Source organism: Cyanistes caeruleus, chromosome 11 (genome assembly GCF_971803275.1).
Source record: "Cyanistes caeruleus chromosome 11, bCyaCae1.hap1.1, whole genome shotgun sequence".
NCBI classification, from domain to species: Eukaryota; Metazoa; Chordata; class Aves; order Passeriformes; family Paridae; genus Cyanistes; species Cyanistes caeruleus.
Window position 1 is genome coordinate 23,281,926 of NC_141711.1, and position 18,912 is coordinate 23,300,837.

Sequence of the window (18,912 nt, forward strand, 5' to 3'; positions counted from 1 at the left end):
CTGGCACAGACGGAGAGGAGGAGACGGACGTCGATACACAGACTGATAGAGAAGAAGCCATGGAAGTGGACGGAGAGGATAGTGGAGAGGAAGAGAAGGATGCGGATATGTACGAGACAGAGGAAGAGATGGAGGTGGAAACGAAAGATTCTATTGAAGAGATGGATATTGATCTAAAAGACAAGGAGGAAGACATGGTCTTGGGATGAAGACCGATGCCAGCAGCAGAACAGGCAGGTGCTCCCCACAGGCAGAGTGGGTCCCCTGCTGCCAGCCTGGGGCCGGGCTGGGCACTCCCTGCTCAGGGACACGCTAGCCCATGCACTGGATTCTGCTGGCCATCCCTGGCCTGGCCTGGGCTTGCTGTGGGCCACACAAGCCCTGTTCCAGTGCCTGGGCCACAGCCCCCAGCCAGGCTCCCTTCTGGCAGCAGAGTCCCACTGGGCCAGTGTCCCAGCCCGGCAGCACATGGAACACCCTTCCGTGCCTGACTGCACTGACCGTGCTACTTGTTTTTCTTCCAGGACTTAGGGACATCACAGACACAGATGCCACCCTGCTGTTTTACAGTTGTTGTGTTCAGGATAGAAGTTTTAGAGTTTGTTTAAGTTGCCTGTAAATACGTTTCATAGAGTTTTGTTAGATCTGTTCTCAGGTAAATAGGTTCTATAGTTTGTTGTTGTTGTTGTTGTTACCAATATTCTTACAGTGTAAATATGTGGTGTAGTTCATTCTTGTTCCTTTTCTTCTACAGATAAACAGTCTTTGATTTTCACACCCCAGTTCTCTTTGCATTTTCTTCGGGCACATTTGCAAAGCTGTGGGTTGTTTCAGGAACAATGCTTGCAGGACTCTAAAAAGAGTATCAAAACCGCTCTGCCACACTCTCAGCTGCTGCTGCTGCCTCAAAAAGCACTGGCTGTCTTTGCTCACAGAATCACAGTTGTGGTGGCATTTCTACCACACCACAGGACAGCGATGTTTTCCCTCTTCTCCTGGAAATACCTACAGCACTTGTGGGTAGCAAGGCAAACATGAGCCTCTTTTAGTGGCCCTTGAAATTGGACATGTGAAATGAGGTACACAAAGCCACAGGCCAGCTGAACCTGGCATCTCTGAATGGGTCTTTACATTCTTCCCAGGAAGATGAATGGCAATCACTATTTTGGCAGGGAGGAAAGTGCATCAGCTAGCAATTTGCTGTAGAAAATGTGCTTTCTGCTCCTCTCACAGCCAAAACTCCTACCCATTTCTTGGAAGTCCTTCTTAGATAAGGACCGTGTTCAACTGAGTGACAGTGAAGCCAAATGGCAATGCCGCAATCAATTGTCCTGTACACAATCTCCTTCATCCACGTGGAAGGTTACTCACGGGCACACAAGAGGACGGAAGAAACCCAAATGCATCGTTGGACATAATAAAGTCAGACGTGTTGAGGGATGAAGAAATCTTGCAGAGATATGGAAAGCTGCCCTGAAAACCCAGTTCGGGGAGAGCCTGAGCTCTTTTGTGCTTCTAGGCCTGAAGATGCTCAGCAGCTTTCCCAGATGCTCAGCAGGCAGTAGGATTGTGCCTGAATCTGGCTCTGGAAATGCCAGTGCCTCAACTGAGAGCTGTGGCAATGATTTCCATTGCATGGAGAGGGGCCACAGTCCTGCAAGAGTTTTTCAGCAGAGCAAACAGCAGCCTGGAGGGTGGGCAATGCTGCATCTGGACCACTGCATGCTCATCCTTCACCACAATGCAGAGCTGCCATGGATCACTTTTTCCATTTCTCCTGTTGGATATGTTTTGGAGAAGTTGTTCTAGGTGGCTTTGGATGGTGATCCAAGTAGGAAGCAGCCATTCTCCTGCTGTGATATCCTTACAACTAGTCCTAACTTCTCATTGCCTTTGGTTTGATTGGGGGTGTTTTATCTGTTTGTTTGATTGGTTTCTTTGGGTTGGTTTCTTTGCGTTTTTCTCTCTTTTGCTTGGAGTTTCTTTTCCTTTTTTAGAAATGACTGGTGAAGTTGGCACAACCAAACTCCAGAAAACGTAAAGCAGGCTTGACTTTCCAGAAATTGCTTTTGGCTGGCTTTAGCTGCATTCCCCAGGATCACGATCAGCAGTAGATATTTGCAGGTTTTGCTCTGCATCCTCAGCCTGCCCAGATGTTGTTCAGTGTTTCAGCAGTGGAGAAGACGATGGATATTTTGCTAAACCTCCTTTCAAACAACAAAACTTGGGTTAGCACGACAGAAAAGAAGAAAAGAAAATCTTCGCCAGTTAGAACAGAGCCAGAGTCCCACCATTTCCCCCTCCACTTTGCTTTCTTTTCTACATTTAGAGGTAAAGCTTCCATCTCCAAAAGCTTCCATCTCTCACTTCCTGATGTAGCCATTTGCTACCCTTTAGCCTTGACTGCCATGCATCGGACTGCTGTCCGTGTGGGGCTGGGGATGCTCAGCCTGGAAAGAGAAGGGGGCTGGCGAGGCCTCCCTGCAGCTCTAGGAAAGATGGGCACAGAGAGGAGAAGCCTTTCAACTGCAGGAGTGAGCTTGAAGTTGGATCTAATGAAGCTGCTCTTTTCCACTCCGGCTGCTGGGCCACTGGCCCAGGCTGTGCACAGAGGCTGGGGATGCTCCATCCTTGGCAACATCCAAGGCCAGCTGGGAGCGGGGCTCTGAGCAACCTATTCTGGGTGAAGATTGCTCCGCTTGGAACAAGATGGTCTTTAGGGTCCCTTCCAAGCCCAAGCACCCAGGGATTCCGTCATTCATTCTACGGTCTCCGTTGTCCACTTCAGCCTGGGCCTCAACTCCTGGCGGTGATGTCACAGTGCACGCTCCAGCTAGAACTTCCAGCATCCAGCAACGGCCACAACACAACCCTTGGCTCCTTGTGCCAGCACGCTCTTCATTCACCCTGCTCCAAGCCTACCCCTGTCACCTTGTTGCCACCTGCTCCCTGATTCCCCCAGCAGTCCCCAAAGCTCCCCATCGCTTGGATTTTGCTCTCCATCCCGGCAGGATGTCTGCATTTGTTCCAAAAGAGGTATGGTACTATTCCACGGAGGCGGACACCCCGCAGCTGCCTGGCTGGGCTGGAGCTCTGTGGGACAGGCTGGGAAATTTTGCTACCTCTGCAGGCTGGCACAGACGGAGAGGAGGAGACGGACGTCGATACACAGACTGATAGAGAAGAAGCCATGGAAGTGGACGGAGAGCATACTGGAGAGGAAGAGATGGATGTGAATATGTACGAGAGAGAGGAAGAGATGGAGGTGGAAACGAAAGATTATATTGAAGAGATGGATATTGATCTAAAAGACAAGGAGGAAGACATGGTCTTGGGATGAAGACCGATGCCAGCAGCAGAACAGGCAGGTGCTCCCCACAGGCAGAGTGGGGCCCCTGCTGCCAGCCTGGGGCCGGGCTGGGCACTCCCTGCTCAGGGACACGCTAGCCCATGCACTGCATTCTGCTGGCCATCCCTGGCCTGGCCTGGGCTTGCTGTGGGCCACACAAGCCCTGTTCCAGTGCCTGGGCCACAGCCCCCAGCCAGGCTCCCTTCTGGCAGCAGAGTCCCACTGGGCCAGTGTCCCAGCCCGGCAGCACATGGAACACCCTTCCGTGCCTGACTGCACTGACCGTGCTACTTGTTTTTCTTGCAGGACTTAGGGACATCACAGACACAGATGCCACCCTGCTGTACATACGTTTTACAGTTGTTGTGTTCAGGATAGAGGTTTTAGAGTTTGTTTAAGTTGTCTGTAAATACGTTTCATAGAGTTTTGTTAGATCTCTTCTCAGGTAAATAGGTTCTATAGTTTGTTGTTGTTGTTGTTGTTGTTGTTACCAATATTCTTACAGTGTAAATATGTGGTGTAGTTCATTCTTGTTCCTTTTCTTCTACAGATAAACAGTCTTTGATTTTCACACCCCAGTTCTCTTTGCATTTTCTTCGGGCACATTTGCAAAGCTGTGGGTTGTTTCGGGAACAATGTTTGCAGGATTCTAAAAAGAGTATCAAAACCGCTCTGCCACACTCTCAGCTGCTGCTGCTGCCCCAAAAAGCATTGGCTGGCTTTGCTCACACAATCACAGTTGTGGTGGCATTTCTACCACACCACAGGACAGCGATGTTTTCCCTCTTCTCCTGGAAATACCTACAGCACTTGTGGGTAGCAAGGCAAACATGAGCCTCTTTTAGTGGCCCTTGAAACTGGACATGTGAAATGAGGTACACAAAGCCACAGGCCAGCTGAACCTGGCATCTCTGAATGGGTCTTTACATTCTTCCCAGGAAGATGAATGGCAATCACTATTTTGGCAAGGATAGAAGTGCATCAGCTAGCAATTTGCTGTAGAAAATGTGCTTTCTGCTCCTCTCACAGCCAAAACTCCTTCCCATTTCTTGGAAGTCCTTCTTAGATAAGGACCGTGTTCAACTGAGTGACAGTGAAGCCAAATGGCAATGCCGCAATCAATTGTCCTGTACACAATCTCCTTCATCCACGTGGAAGGTTACTCACGGGCACACAAGAGGACGGAAGAAACCCAAATGCATCGTTGGACATAATAAAGTCAGACGTGTTGAGGGATGAAGAAATCTTGCAGAGATATGGAAAGCTGCCCTGAAAACCCAGTTCGGGGAGAGCCTGAGCTCTTTTGTGCTTCTAGGCCTGAAGATGCTCAGCAGCTTTCCCAGATGCTCAGCAGGCAGTAGGATTGTGCCTGAATCTGGCTCTGGAAATGCCAGTGCCTCAACTGAGAGCTGTGGCAAGGATTTCCATTGCATGGAGAGGGGCCACAGTCCTGCAAGAGTTTTTCAGCAGAGCAAACAGCAGCCTGGAGGGTGGGCAATGCTGCATCTGGACCACTGCATGCTCATCCTTCACCACAATGCAGAGCTGCCATGGATCACTTTTTCCATTTCTCCTGTTGGATATGTTTTGGAGAAGTTGTTCTAGGTGGCTTTGGATGGTGATCCAAGTAGGAAGCAGCCATTCTCCTGCTGTGATATCCTTACAACTAGTCCTAACTTCTCATTGCCTTTGGTTTGATTGGGGGTGTTTTATCTGTTTGTTTGATTGGTTTCTTTGGGTTGGTTTCTTTGCGTTTTTCTCTCTTTTGCTTGGAGTTTCTTTTCCTTTTTTAGAAATGACTGGTGAAGTTGGCACAACCAAACTCCAGAAAACGTAAAGCAGGCTTGACTTTCCAGAAATTGCTTTTGGCTGGCTTTAGCTGCATTCCCCAGGATCACGATCAGCAGTAGATATTTGCAGGTTTTGCTCTGCATCCTCAGCCTGCCCAGATGTTGTTCAGTGTTTCAGCAGTGGAGAAGACGATGGATATTTTGCTAAACCTCCTTTCAAACAACAAAACTTGGGTTAGCACGACAGAAAAGAAGAAAAGAAAATCTTCGCCAGTTAGAACAGAGCCAGAGTCCCACCATTTCCCCCTCCACTTTGCTTTCTTTTCTACATTTAGAGGTAAAGCTTCCATCTCCAAAAGCTTCCATCTCTCACTTCCTGATGTAGCCATTTGCTACCCTTTAGCCTTGACTGCCACGCATCGGACTGCTGTCCGTGTGGGGCTGGGGATGCTCAGCCTGGAAAGAGAAGGGGGCTGGCGAGGCCTCCCTGCAGCTCTAGGAAAGATGGGCACAGAGAGGAGAAGCCTTTCAACTGCAGGAGTGAGCTTGAAGTTGGATCTGATGAAGCTGCTCTTTTCTACTCAGACTGCTGGGCCACTGGCCCAGGCTGTGCACAGAGGCTGGGGATGCTCCATCCTTGGCAACATCCAAGGCCAGCTGGGAGCGGGGCTCTGAGCAACCTATTCTGGGCGAAGATTGCTCCGCTTGGAACAAGATGGTCTTTAGGGTCCCTTCCAAGCCCAAGCACCCAGGGATTCCGTCATTCATTCTACGGTCTCCGTTGTCCACTTCAGCCTGGGCCTCAACTCCTGGCGGTGATGTCACAGTGCACGCTCCAGCTAGAACTTCCAGCATCCAGCAACGGCCACAACACAACCCTTGGCTCCTTGTGCCAGCACGCTCTTCATTCACCCTGCTCCAAGCCTACCCCTGTCACCTTGTTGCCACCTGCTCCCTGATTCCCCCAGCAGTCCCCAAAGCTCCCCATCGCTTGGATTTTGCTCTCCATCCCTGCAGGATGTCTGCATTTGTTCCAAAAGAGGTATGGTACTATTCCACGGAGGCGGACACCCCGCAGATGCCTGGCTGGGCTGGAGCTCTGTGGGACAGGCTGGGAAATTTTGCTACCTCTGCAGGCTGGCACAGACGGAGAGGAGGAGACGGACGTCGATACACAGACTGATAGAGAAGAAGCCATGGAAGTGGACGGAGAGCATACTGGAGAGGAAGAGATGGATGTGAATATGTACGAGAGAGAGGAAGAGATGGAGGTGGAAACGAAAGATTCTATTGAAGAGATGGATATTGATCTAAAAGACAAGGAGGAAGACATGGTCTTGGGATGAAGACCGATGCCAGCAGCAGAACAGGCAGGTGCTCCCCACAGGCAGAGTGGGGCCCCTGCTGCCAGCCTGGGGCCGGGCTGGGCACTCCCTGCTCAGGGACACGCTAGCCCATGCACTGGATTCTGCTGGCCATCCCTGGCCTGGCCTGGGCTTGCTGTGGGCCACACAAGCCCTGTTCCAGTGCCTGGGCCACAGCCCCCAGCCAGGCTCCCTTCTGGCAGCAGAGTCCCACTGGGCCAGTGTCCCAGCCCGGCAGCACATGGAACACCCTTCCGTGCCTGACTGCACTGACCGTGCTACTTGTTTTTCTTCCAGGACTTAGGGACATCACAGACACAGATGCCACCCTGCTGTACATACGTTTTACAGTTGTTGTGTTCAGGGTAGAGGTTTTAGAGTTTGTTTAAGTTGTCTGTAAATACGTTTCATAGAGTTTTGTTAGATCTCTTCTCAGGTAAATAGGTTCTATAGTTTGTTGTTGTTGTTGTTGTTGTTGTTGTTACCAATATTCTTACAGTGTAAATATGTGGTGTAGTTCATTCTTGTTCCTTTTCTTCTACAGATAAACAGTCTTTGATTTTCACACCCCAGTTCTCTTTGCATTTTCTTCGGGCACATTTGCAAAGCTGTGGGTTGTTTCAGGAACAATGCTTGCAGGACTCTAAAAAGAGTATCAAAACCGCTCTGCCACACTCTCAGCTGCTGCTGCTGCCTCAAAAAGCACTGGCTGTCTTTGCTCACAGAATCACAGTTGTGGTGGCATTTCTACCACACCACAGGACAGCGATGTTTTCCCTCTTCTCCTGGAAATACCTACAGCACTTGTGGGTAGCAAGGCAAACATGAGCCTCTTTTAGTGGCCCTTGAAATTGGACATGTGAAATGAGGTACACAAAGCCACAGGCCAGCTGAACCTGGCATCTCTGAATGGGTCTTTACATTCTTCCCAGGAAGATGAATGGCAATCACTATTTTGGCAGGGAGGAAAGTGCATCAGCTAGCAATTTGCTGTAGAAAATGTGCTTTCTGCTCCTCTCACAGCCAAAACTCCTACCCATTTCTTGGAAGTCCTTCTTAGATAAGGACCGTGTTCAACTGAGTGACAGTGAAGCCAAATGGCAATGCCGCAATCAATTGTCCTGTACACAATCTCCTTCATCCACGTGGAAGGTTACTCACGGGCACACAAGAGGACGGAAGAAACCCAAATGCATCGTTGGACATAATAAAGTCAGACGTGTTGAGGGATGAAGAAATCTTGCAGAGATATGGAAAGCTGCCCTGAAAACCCAGTTCGGGGAGAGCCTGAGCTCTTTTGTGCTTCTAGGCCTGAAGATGCTCAGCACCTTTCCCAGATGCTCAGCAGGCAGTAGGATTGTGCCTGAATCTGGCTCTGGAAATGCCAGTGCCTCAACTGAGAGCTGTGGCAATGATTTCCATTGCATGGAGAGGGGCCACAGTCCTGCAAGAGTCTTTCAGCAGAGCAAACAGCAGCCTGGAGGGTGGGCAATGCTGCATCTGGACCACTGCATGCTCATCCTTCACCACAATGCAGAGCTGCCATGGATCACTTTTTCCATTTCTCCTGTTGGATATGTTTTGGAGAAGTTGTTCTAGGTGGCTTTGGATGGTGATCCAAGTAGGAAGCAGCCATTCTCCTGCTGTGATATCCTTACAACTAGTCCTAACTTCTCATTGCCTTTGGTTTGATTGGGGGTGTTTTATCTGTTTGTTTGATTGGTTTCTTTGGGTTGGTTTCTTTGCGTTTTTCTCTCTTTTGCTTGGAGTTTCTTTTCCTTTTTTAGAAATGACTGGTGAAGTTGGCACAACCAAACTCCAGAAAACGTAAAGCAGGCTTGACTTTCCAGAAATTGCTTTTGGCTGGCTTTAGCTGCATTCCCCAGGATCACGATCAGCAGTAGATATTTGCAGGTTTTGCTCTGCATCCTCAGCCTGCCCAGATGTTGTTCAGTGTTTCAGCAGTGGAGAAGACGATGGATATTTTGCTAAACCTCCTTTCAAACAACAAAACTTGGGTTAGCACGACAGAAAAGAAGAAAAGAAAATCTTCGCCAGTTAGAACAGAGCCAGAGTCCCACCATTTCCCCCTCCACTTTGCTTTCTTTTCTACATTTAGAGGTAAAGCTTCCATCTCCAAAAGCTTCCATCTCTCACTTCCTGATGTAGCCATTTGCTACCCTTTAGCCTTGACTGCCATGCATCGGACTGCTGTCCGTGTGGGGCTGGGGATGCTCAGCCTGGAAAGAGAAGGGGGCTGGCGAGGCCTCCCTGCAGCTCTAGGAAAGATGGGCACAGAGAGGAGAAGCCTTTCAACTGCAGGAGTGAGCTTGAAGTTGGATCTAATGAAGCTGCTCTTTTCCACTCCGGCTGCTGGGCCACTGGCCCAGGCTGTGCACAGAGGCTGGGGATGCTCCATCCTTGGCAACATCCAAGGCCAGCTGGGAGCGGGGCTCTGAGCAACCTATTCTGGGTGAAGATTGCTCCGCTTGGAACAAGATGGTCTTTAGGGTCCCTTCCAAGCCCAAGCACCCAGGGATTCCGTCATTCATTCTACGGTCTCCGTTGTCCACTTCAGCCTGGGCCTGAACTCCTGGCGGTGATGTCACAGTGCACGCTCCAGCTAGAACTTCCAGCATCCAGCAACGGCCACAACACAACCCTTGGCTCCTTGTGCCAGCACGCTCTTCATTCACCCTGCTCCAAGCCTACCCCTGTCACCTTGTTGCCACCTGCTCCCTGATTCCCCCAGCAGTCCCCAAAGCTCCCCATCGCTTGGATTTTGCTCTCCATCCCGGCAGGATGTCTGCATTTGTTCCAAAAGAGGTATGGTACTATTCCACGGAGGCGGACACCCCGCAGCTGCCTGGCTGGGCTGGAGCTCTGTGGGACAGGGTGGGAAATTTTGCTACCTCTGCAGGCTGGCACAGACGGAGAGGAGGAGACGGACGTCGATACACAGACTGATAGAGAAGAAGCCATGGAAGTGGACGGAGAGCATACTGGAGAGGAAGAGATGGATGTGAATATGTACGAGAGAGAGGAAGAGATGGAGGTGGAAACGAAAGATTCTATTGAAGAGATGGATATTGATCTAAAAGACAAGGAGGAAGACATGGTCTTGGGATGAAGACCGATGCCAGCAGCAGAACAGGCAGGTGCTCCCCACAGGCAGAGTGGGGCCCCTGCTGCCAGCCTGGGGCCGGGCTGGGCACTCCCTGCTCAGGGACACGCTAGCCCATGCACTGCATTCTGCTGGCCATCCCTGGCCTGGCCTGGGCTTGCTGTGGGCCACACAAGCCCTGTTCCAGTGCCTGGGCCACAGCCCCCAGCCAGGCTCCCTTCTGGCAGCAGAGTCCCACTGGGCCAGTGTCCCAGCCCGGCAGCACATGGAACACCCTTCCGTGCCTGACTGCACTGACCGTGCTACTTGTTTTTCTTCCAGGACTTAGGGACATCACAGACACAGATGCCACCCTGCTGTACATACGTTTTACAGTTGTTGTGTTCAGGATAGAGGTTTTAGAGTTTGTTTAAGTTGTCTGTAAATACGTTTCATAGAGTTTTGTTAGATCTCTTCTCAGGTAAATAGGTTCTATAGTTTGTTGTTGTTGTTGTTGTTGTTGTTACCAATATTCTTACAGTGTAAATATGTGGTGTAGTTCATTCTTGTTCCTTTTCTTCTACAGATAAACAGTCTTTGATTTTCACACCCCAGTTCTCTTTGCATTTTCTTCGGGCACATTTGCAAAGCTGTGGGTTGTTTCGGGAACAATGTTTGCAGGATTCTAAAAAGAGTATCAAAACCGCTCTGCCACACTCTCAGCTGCTGCTGCTGCCCCAAAAAGCATTGGCTGGCTTTGCTCACACAATCACAGTTGTGGTGGCATTTCTACCACACCACAGGACAGCGATGTTTTCCCTCTTCTCCTGGAAATACCTACAGCACTTGTGGGTAGCAAGGCAAACATGAGCCTCTTTTAGTGGCCCTTGAAACTGGACATGTGAAATGAGGTACACAAAGCCACAGGCCAGCTGAACCTGGCATCTCTGAATGGGTCTTTACATTCTTCCCAGGAAGATGAATGGCAATCACTATTTTGGCAGGGAGGAAAGTGCATCAGCTAGCAATTTGCTGTAGAAAATGTGCTTTCTGCTCCTCTCACAGCCAAAACTCCTTCCCATTTCTTGGAAGTCCTTCTTAGATAAGGACCGTGTTCAACTGAGTGACAGTGAAGCCAAATGGCAATGCCGCAATCAATTGTCCTGTACACAATCTCCTTCATCCACGTGGAAGGTTACTCACGGGCACACAAGAGGACGGAAGAAACCCAAATGCATCGTTGGACATAATAAAGTCAGACGTGTTGAGGGATGAAGAAATCTTGCAGAGATATGGAAAGCTGCCCTGAAAACCCAGTTCGGGGAGAGCCTGAGCTCTTTTGTGCTTCTAGGCCTGAAGATGCTCAGCACCTTTCCCAGATGCTCAGCAGGCAGTAGGATTGTGCCTGAATCTGGCTCTGGAAATGCCAGTGCCTCAACTGAGAGCTGTGGCAAGGATTTCCATTGCATGGAGAGGGGCCACAGTCCTGCAAGAGTCTTTCAGCAGAGCAAACAGCAGCCTGGAGGGTGGGCAATGCTGCATCTGGACCACTGCATGCTCATCCTTCACCACAATGCAGAGCTGCCATGGATCACTTTTTCCATTTCTCCTGTTGGATATGTTTTGGAGAAGTTGTTCTAGGTGGCTTTGGATGGTGATCCAAGTAGGAAGCAGCCATTCTCCTGCTGTGATATCCTTACAACTAGTCCTAACTTCTCATTGCCTTTGGTTTGATTGGGGGTGTTTTATCTGTTTGTTTGATTGGTTTCTTTGGGTTGGTTTCTTTGCGTTTTTCTCTCTTTTGCTTGGAGTTTCTTTTCCTTTTTTAGAAATGACTGGTGAAGTTGGCACAACCAAACTCCAGAAAACGTAAAGCAGGCTTGACTTTCCAGAAATTGCTTTTGGCTGGCTTTAGCTGCATTCCCCAGGATCACGATCAGCAGTAGATATTTGCAGGTTTTGCTCTGCATCCTCAGCCTGCCCAGATGTTGTTCAGTGTTTCAGCAGTGGAGAAGACGATGGATATTTTGCTAAACCTCCTTTCAAACAACAAAACTTGGGTTAGCACGACAGAAAAGAAGAAAAGAAAATCTTCGCCAGTTAGAACAGAGCCAGAGTCCCACCATTTCCCCCTCCACTTTGCTTTCTTTTCTACATTTAGAGGTAAAGCTTCCATCTCCAAAAGCTTCCATCTCTCACTTCCTGATGTAGCCATTTGCTACCCTTTAGCCTTGACTGCCATGCATCGGACTGCTGTCCGTGTGGGGCTGGGGATGCTCAGCCTGGAAAGAGAAGGGGGCTGGCGAGGCCTCCCTGCAGCTCTAGGAAAGATGGGCACAGAGAGGAGAAGCCTTTCAACTGCAGGAGTGAGCTTGAAGTTGGATCTGATGAAGCTGCTCTTTTCTACTCAGACTGCTGGGCCACTGGCCCAGGCTGTGCACAGAGGCTGGGGATGCTCCATCCTTGGCAACATCCAAGGCCAGCTGGGAGCGGGGCTCTGAGCAACCTATTCTGGGCGAAGATTGCTCCGCTTGGAACAAGATGGTCTTTAGGGTCCCTTCCAAGCCCAAGCACCCAGGGATTCCGTCATTCATTCTACGGTCTCCGTTGTCCACTTCAGCCTGGGCCTCAACTCCTGGCGGTGATGTCACAGTGCACGCTCCAGCTAGAACTTCCAGCATCCAGCAACGGCCACAACACAACCCTTGGCTCCTTGTGCCAGCACGCTCTTCATTCACCCTGCTCCAAGCCTACCCCTGTCACCTTGTTGCCACCTGCTCCCTGATTCCCCCAGCAGTCCCCAAAGCTCCCCATCGCTTGGATTTTGCTCTCCATCCCTGCAGGATGTCTGCATTTGTTCCAAAAGAGGTATGGTACTATTCCACGGAGGCGGACACCCCGCAGATGCCTGGCTGGGCTGGAGCTCTGTGGGACAGGCTGGGAAATTTTGCTACCTCTGCAGGCTGGCACAGACGGAGAGGAGGAGACGGACGTCGATACACAGACTGATAGAGAAGAAGCCATGGAAGTGGACGGAGAGCATACTGGAGAGGAAGAGATGGATGTGAATATGTACGAGAGAGAGGAAGAGATGGAGGTGGAAACGAAAGATTCTATTGAAGAGATGGATATTGATCTAAAAGACAAGGAGGAAGACATGGTCTTGGGATGAAGACCGATGCCAGCAGCAGAACAGGCAGGTGCTCCCCACAGGCAGAGTGGGGCCCCTGCTGCCAGCCTGGGGCCGGGCTGGGCACTCCCTGCTCAGGGACACGCTAGCCCATGCACTGGATTCTGCTGGCCATCCCTGGCCTGGCCTGGGCTTGCTGTGGGCCACACAAGCCCTGTTCCAGTGCCTGGGCCACAGCCCCCAGCCAGGCTCCCTTCTGGCAGCAGAGTCCCACTGGGCCAGTGTCCCAGCCCGGCAGCACATGGAACACCCTTCCGTGCCTGACTGCACTGACCGTGCTACTTGTTTTTCTTCCAGGACTTAGGGACATCACAGACACAGATGCCACCCTGCTGTACATACGTTTTACAGTTGTTGTGTTCAGGGTAGAGGTTTTAGAGTTTGTTTAAGTTGTCTGTAAATACGTTTCATAGAGTTTTGTTAGATCTCTTCTCAGGTAAATAGGTTCTATAGTTTGTTGTTGTTGTTGTTGTTGTTGTTGTTACCAATATTCTTACAGTGTAAATATGTGGTGTAGTTCATTCTTGTTCCTTTTCTTCTACAGATAAACAGTCTTTGATTTTCACACCCCAGTTCTCTTTGCATTTTCTTCGGGCACATTTGCAAAGCTGTGGGTTGTTTCAGGAACAATGCTTGCAGGACTCTAAAAAGAGTATCAAAACCGCTCTGCCACACTCTCAGCTGCTGCTGCTGCCTCAAAAAGCACTGGCTGTCTTTGCTCACAGAATCACAGTTGTGGTGGCATTTCTACCACACCACAGGACAGCGATGTTTTCCCTCTTCTCCTGGAAATACCTACAGCACTTGTGGGTAGCAAGGCAAACATGAGCCTCTTTTAGTGGCCCTTGAAATTGGACATGTGAAATGAGGTACACAAAGCCACAGGCCAGCTGAACCTGGCATCTCTGAATGGGTCTTTACATTCTTCCCAGGAAGATGAATGGCAATCACTATTTTGGCAGGGAGGAAAGTGCATCAGCTAGCAATTTGCTGTAGAAAATGTGCTTTCTGCTCCTCTCACAGCCAAAACTCCTACCCATTTCTTGGAAGTCCTTCTTAGATAAGGACCGTGTTCAACTGAGTGACAGTGAAGCCAAATGGCAATGCCGCAATCAATTGTCCTGTACACAATCTCCTTCATCCACGTGGAAGGTTACTCACGGGCACACAAGAGGACGGAAGAAACCCAAATGCATCGTTGGACATAATAAAGTCAGACGTGTTGAGGGATGAAGAAATCTTGCAGAGATATGGAAAGCTGCCCTGAAAACCCAGTTCGGGGAGAGCCTGAGCTCTTTTGTGCTTCTAGGCCTGAAGATGCTCAGCACCTTTCCCAGATGCTCAGCAGGCAGTAGGATTGTGCCTGAATCTGGCTCTGGAAATGCCAGTGCCTCAACTGAGAGCTGTGGCAATGATTTCCATTGCATGGAGAGGGGCCACAGTCCTGCAAGAGTCTTTCAGCAGAGCAAACAGCAGCCTGGAGGGTGGGCAATGCTGCATCTGGACCACTGCATGCTCATCCTTCACCACAATGCAGAGCTGCCATGGATCACTTTTTCCATTTCTCCTGTTGGATATGTTTTGGAGAAGTTGTTCTAGGTGGCTTTGGATGGTGATCCAAGTAGGAAGCAGCCATTCTCCTGCTGTGATATCCTTACAACTAGTCCTAACTTCTCATTGCCTTTGGTTTGATTGGGGGTGTTTTATCTGTTTGTTTGATTGGTTTCTTTGGGTTGGTTTCTTTGCGTTTTTCTCTCTTTTGCTTGGAGTTTCTTTTCCTTTTTTAGAAATGACTGGTGAAGTTGGCACAACCAAACTCCAGAAAACGTAAAGCAGGCTTGACTTTCCAGAAATTGCTTTTGGCTGGCTTTAGCTGCATTCCCCAGGATCACGATCAGCAGTAGATATTTGCAGGTTTTGCTCTGCATCCTCAGCCTGCCCAGATGTTGTTCAGTGTTTCAGCAGTGGAGAAGACGATGGATATTTTGCTAAACCTCCTTTCAAACAACAAAACTTGGGTTAGCACGACAGAAAAGAAGAAAAGAAAATCTTCGCCAGTTAGAACAGAGCCAGAGTCCCACCATTTCCCCCTCCACTTTGCTTTCTTTTCTACATTTAGAGGTAAAGCTTCCATCTCCAAAAGCTTCCATCTCTCACTTCCTGATGTAGCCATTTGCTACCCTTTAGCCTTGACTGCCATGCATCGGACTGCTGTCCGTGTGGGGCTGGGGATGCTCAGCCTGGAAAGAGAAGGGGGCTGGCGAGGCCTCCCTGCAGCTCTAGGAAAGATGGGCACAGAGAGGAGAAGCCTTTCAACTGCAGGAGTGAGCTTGAAGTTGGATCTAATGAAGCTGCTCTTTTCCACTCCGGCTGCTGGGCCACTGGCCCAGGCTGTGCACAGAGGCTGGGGATGCTCCATCCTTGGCAACATCCAAGGCCAGCTGGGAGCGGGGCTCTGAGCAACCTATTCTGGGTGAAGATTGCTCCGCTTGGAACAAGATGGTCTTTAGGGTCCCTTCCAAGCCCAAGCACCCAGGGATTCCGTCATTCATTCTACGGTCTCCGTTGTCCACTTCAGCCTGGGCCTGAACTCCTGGCGGTGATGTCACAGTGCACGCTCCAGCTAGAACTTCCAGCATCCAGCAACGGCCACAACACAACCCTTGGCTCCTTGTGCCAGCACGCTCTTCATTCACCCTGCTCCAAGCCTACCCCTGTCACCTTGTTGCCACCTGCTCCCTGATTCCCCCAGCAGTCCCCAAAGCTCCCCATCGCTTGGATTTTGCTCTCCATCCCGGCAGGATGTCTGCATTTGTTCCAAAAGAGGTATGGTACTATTCCACGGAGGCGGACACCCCGCAGCTGCCTGGCTGGGCTGGAGCTCTGTGGGACAGGGTGGGAAATTTTGCTACCTCTGCAGGCTGGCACAGACGGAGAGGAGGAGACGGACGTCGATACACAGACTGATAGAGAAGAAGCCATGGAAGTGGACGGAGAGCATACTGGAGAGGAAGAGATGGATGTGAATATGTACGAGAGAGAGGAAGAGATGGAGGTGGAAACGAAAGATTCTATTGAAGAGATGGATATTGATCTAAAAGACAAGGAGGAAGACATGGTCTTGGGATGAAGACCGATGCCAGCAGCAGAACAGGCAGGTGCTCCCCACAGGCAGAGTGGGGCCCCTGCTGCCAGCCTGGGGCCGGGCTGGGCACTCCCTGCTCAGGGACACGCTAGCCCATGCACTGCATTCTGCTGGCCATCCCTGGCCTGGCCTGGGCTTGCTGTGGGCCACACAAGCCCTGTTCCAGTGCCTGGGCCACAGCCCCCAGCCAGGCTCCCTTCTGGCAGCAGAGTCCCACTGGGCCAGTGTCCCAGCCCGGCAGCACATGGAACACCCTTCCGTGCCTGACTGCACTGACCGTGCTACTTGTTTTTCTTCCAGGACTTAGGGACATCACAGACACAGATGCCACCCTGCTGTACATACGTTTTACAGTTGTTGTGTTCAGGATAGAGGTTTTAGAGTTTGTTTAAGTTGTCTGTAAATACGTTTCATAGAGTTTTGTTAGATCTCTTCTCAGGTAAATAGGTTCTATAGTTTGTTGTTGTTGTTGTTGTTGTTGTTACCAATATTCTTACAGTGTAAATATGTGGTGTAGTTCATTCTTGTTCCTTTTCTTCTACAGATAAACAGTCTTTGATTTTCACACCCCAGTTCTCTTTGCATTTTCTTCGGGCACATTTGCAAAGCTGTGGGTTGTTTCGGGAACAATGTTTGCAGGATTCTAAAAAGAGTATCAAAACCGCTCTGCCACACTCTCAGCTGCTGCTGCTGCCCCAAAAAGCATTGGCTGGCTTTGCTCACACAATCACAGTTGTGGTGGCATTTCTACCACACCACAGGACAGCGATGTTTTCCCTCTTCTCCTGGAAATACCTACAGCACTTGTGGGTAGCAAGGCAAACATGAGCCTCTTTTAGTGGCCCTTGAAACTGGACATGTGAAATGAGGTACACAAAGCCACAGGCCAGCTGAACCTGGCATCTCTGAATGGGTCTTTACATTCTTCCCAGGAAGATGAATGGCAATCACTATTTTGGCAGGGAGGAAAGTGCATCAGCTAGCAATTTGCTGTAGAAAATGTGCTTTCTGCTCCTCTCACAGCCAAAACTCCTTCCCATTTCTTGGAAGTCCTTCTTAGATAAGGACCGTGTTCAACTGAGTGACAGTGAAGCCAAATGGCAATGCCGCAATCAATTGTCCTGTACACAATCTCCTTCATCCACGTGGAAGGTTACTCACGGGCACACAAGAGGACGGAAGAAACCCAAATGCATCGTTGGACATAATAAAGTCAGACGTGTTGAGGGATGAAGAAATCTTGCAGAGATATGGAAAGCTGCCCTGAAAACCCAGTTCGGGGAGAGCCTGAGCTCTTTTGTGCTTCTAGGCCTGAAGATGCTCAGCACCTTTCCCAGATGCTCAGCAGGCAGTAGGATTGTGCCTGAATCTGGCTCTGGAAATGCCAGTGCCTCAACTGAGAGCTGTGGCAAGGATTTCCATTGCATGGAGAGGGGCCACAGTCCTGCAAGAGTCTTTCAGCAGAGCAAACAGCAGCCTGGAGGGTGGGCAATGCTGCATCTGGACCACTGCATGCTCATCCTTCACCACAATGCAGAGCTGCCATGGATCACTTTTTCCATTTCTCCTGTTGGATATGTTTTGGAGAAGTTGTTCTAGGTGGCTTTGGATGGTGATCCAAGTAGGAAGCAGCCATTCGCCTGCTGTGATATCCTTACAACTAGTCCTAACTTCTCATTGCCTTTGGTTTGATTGGGGGTGTTTTATCTGTTTGTTTGATTGGTTTCTTTGGGTTGGTTTCTTTGTGTTTTTCTCTCTTTTGCTTGGAGTTTCTTTTCCTTTTTTAGAAATGACTGGTGAAGTTGGCACAACCAAACTCCAGAAAACGTAAAGCAGGCTTGACTTTCCAGAAATTGCTTTTGGCTGGCTTTAGCTGCATTCCCCAGGATCACGATCAGCAGTAGATATTTGCAGGTTTTGCTCTGCATCCTCAGCCTGCCCAGATGTTGTTCAGTGTTTCAGCAGTGGAGAAGACGATGGATATTTTGCTAAACCTCCTTTCAAACAACAAAACTTGGGTTAGCACGACAGAAAAGAAGAAAAGAAAATCTTCGCCAGTTAGAACAGAGCCAGAGTCCCACCATTTCCCCCTCCACTTTGCTTTCTTTTCTACATTTAGAGGTAAAGCTTCCATCTCCAAAAGCTTCCATCTCTCACTTCCTGATGTAGCCATTTGCTACCCTTTAGCCTTGACTGCCACGCATCGGACTGCTGTCCGTGTGGGGCTGGGGATGCTCAGCCTGGAAAGAGAAGGGGGCTGGCGAGGCCTCCCTGCAGCTCTAGGAAAGATGGGCACAGAGAGGAGAAGCCTTTCAACTGCAGGAGTGAGCTTGAAGTTGGATCTAATGAAGCTGCTCTTTTCCACTCCGGCTGCTGGGCCACTGGCCCAGGCTGTGCACAGAGGCTGGGGATGCTCCATCCTTGGCAACATCCAAGGCCAGCTGGGAGCGGGGCTCTGAGCAACCTATTCTGGGCGAAGATTGCTCCGCTTGGAACAAGATGGTCTTTAGGGTCCCTTCCAAGCCCAAGCACCCAGGGATTCCGTCATTCATTCTACGGTCTCCGTTGTCCACTTCAGCCTGGGCCTCAACTCCTGGCGGTGATGTCACAGTGCACGCTCCAGCTAGAACTTCCAGCATCCAGCAACGGCCACAACACAACCCTTGGCTCCTTGTGCCAGCACGCTCTTCATTCACCCTGCTCCAAGCCTACCCCTGTCACCTTGTTGCCACCTGCTCCCTGATTCCCCCAGCAGTCCCCAAAGCTCCCCATCGCTTGGATTTTGCTCTCCATCCCGGCAGGATGTCTGCATTTGTTCCAAAAGAGGTATGGTACTATTCCACGGAGGCGGACACCCCGCAGCTGCCTGGCTGGGCTGGAGCTCTGTGGGACAGGGTGGGAAATTTTGCTACCTCTGCAGGCTGGCACAGACGGAGAGGAGGAGACGGACGTCGATACACAGACTGATAGA

The 18,912-nt window shown here is 50.2% G+C and overlaps 1 long non-coding RNA gene across 1 annotated transcript in view; it reads left to right on the forward strand.

Annotated features, from left to right (window-relative positions):
• The window catches only part of LOC147651152 (uncharacterized), a 31,408-nt gene extending 29,116 nt beyond the window's left edge, over positions 1-2,292 (forward strand). The window contains exon 6 of the long non-coding RNA XR_015274830.1: positions 710-2,292. This is a non-coding gene — a long non-coding RNA (uncharacterized LOC147651152). The remainder of the gene's footprint in view (positions 1-709) is intronic.
• The last annotated feature ends 16,620 nt before the right edge of the window (positions 2,293-18,912 follow it).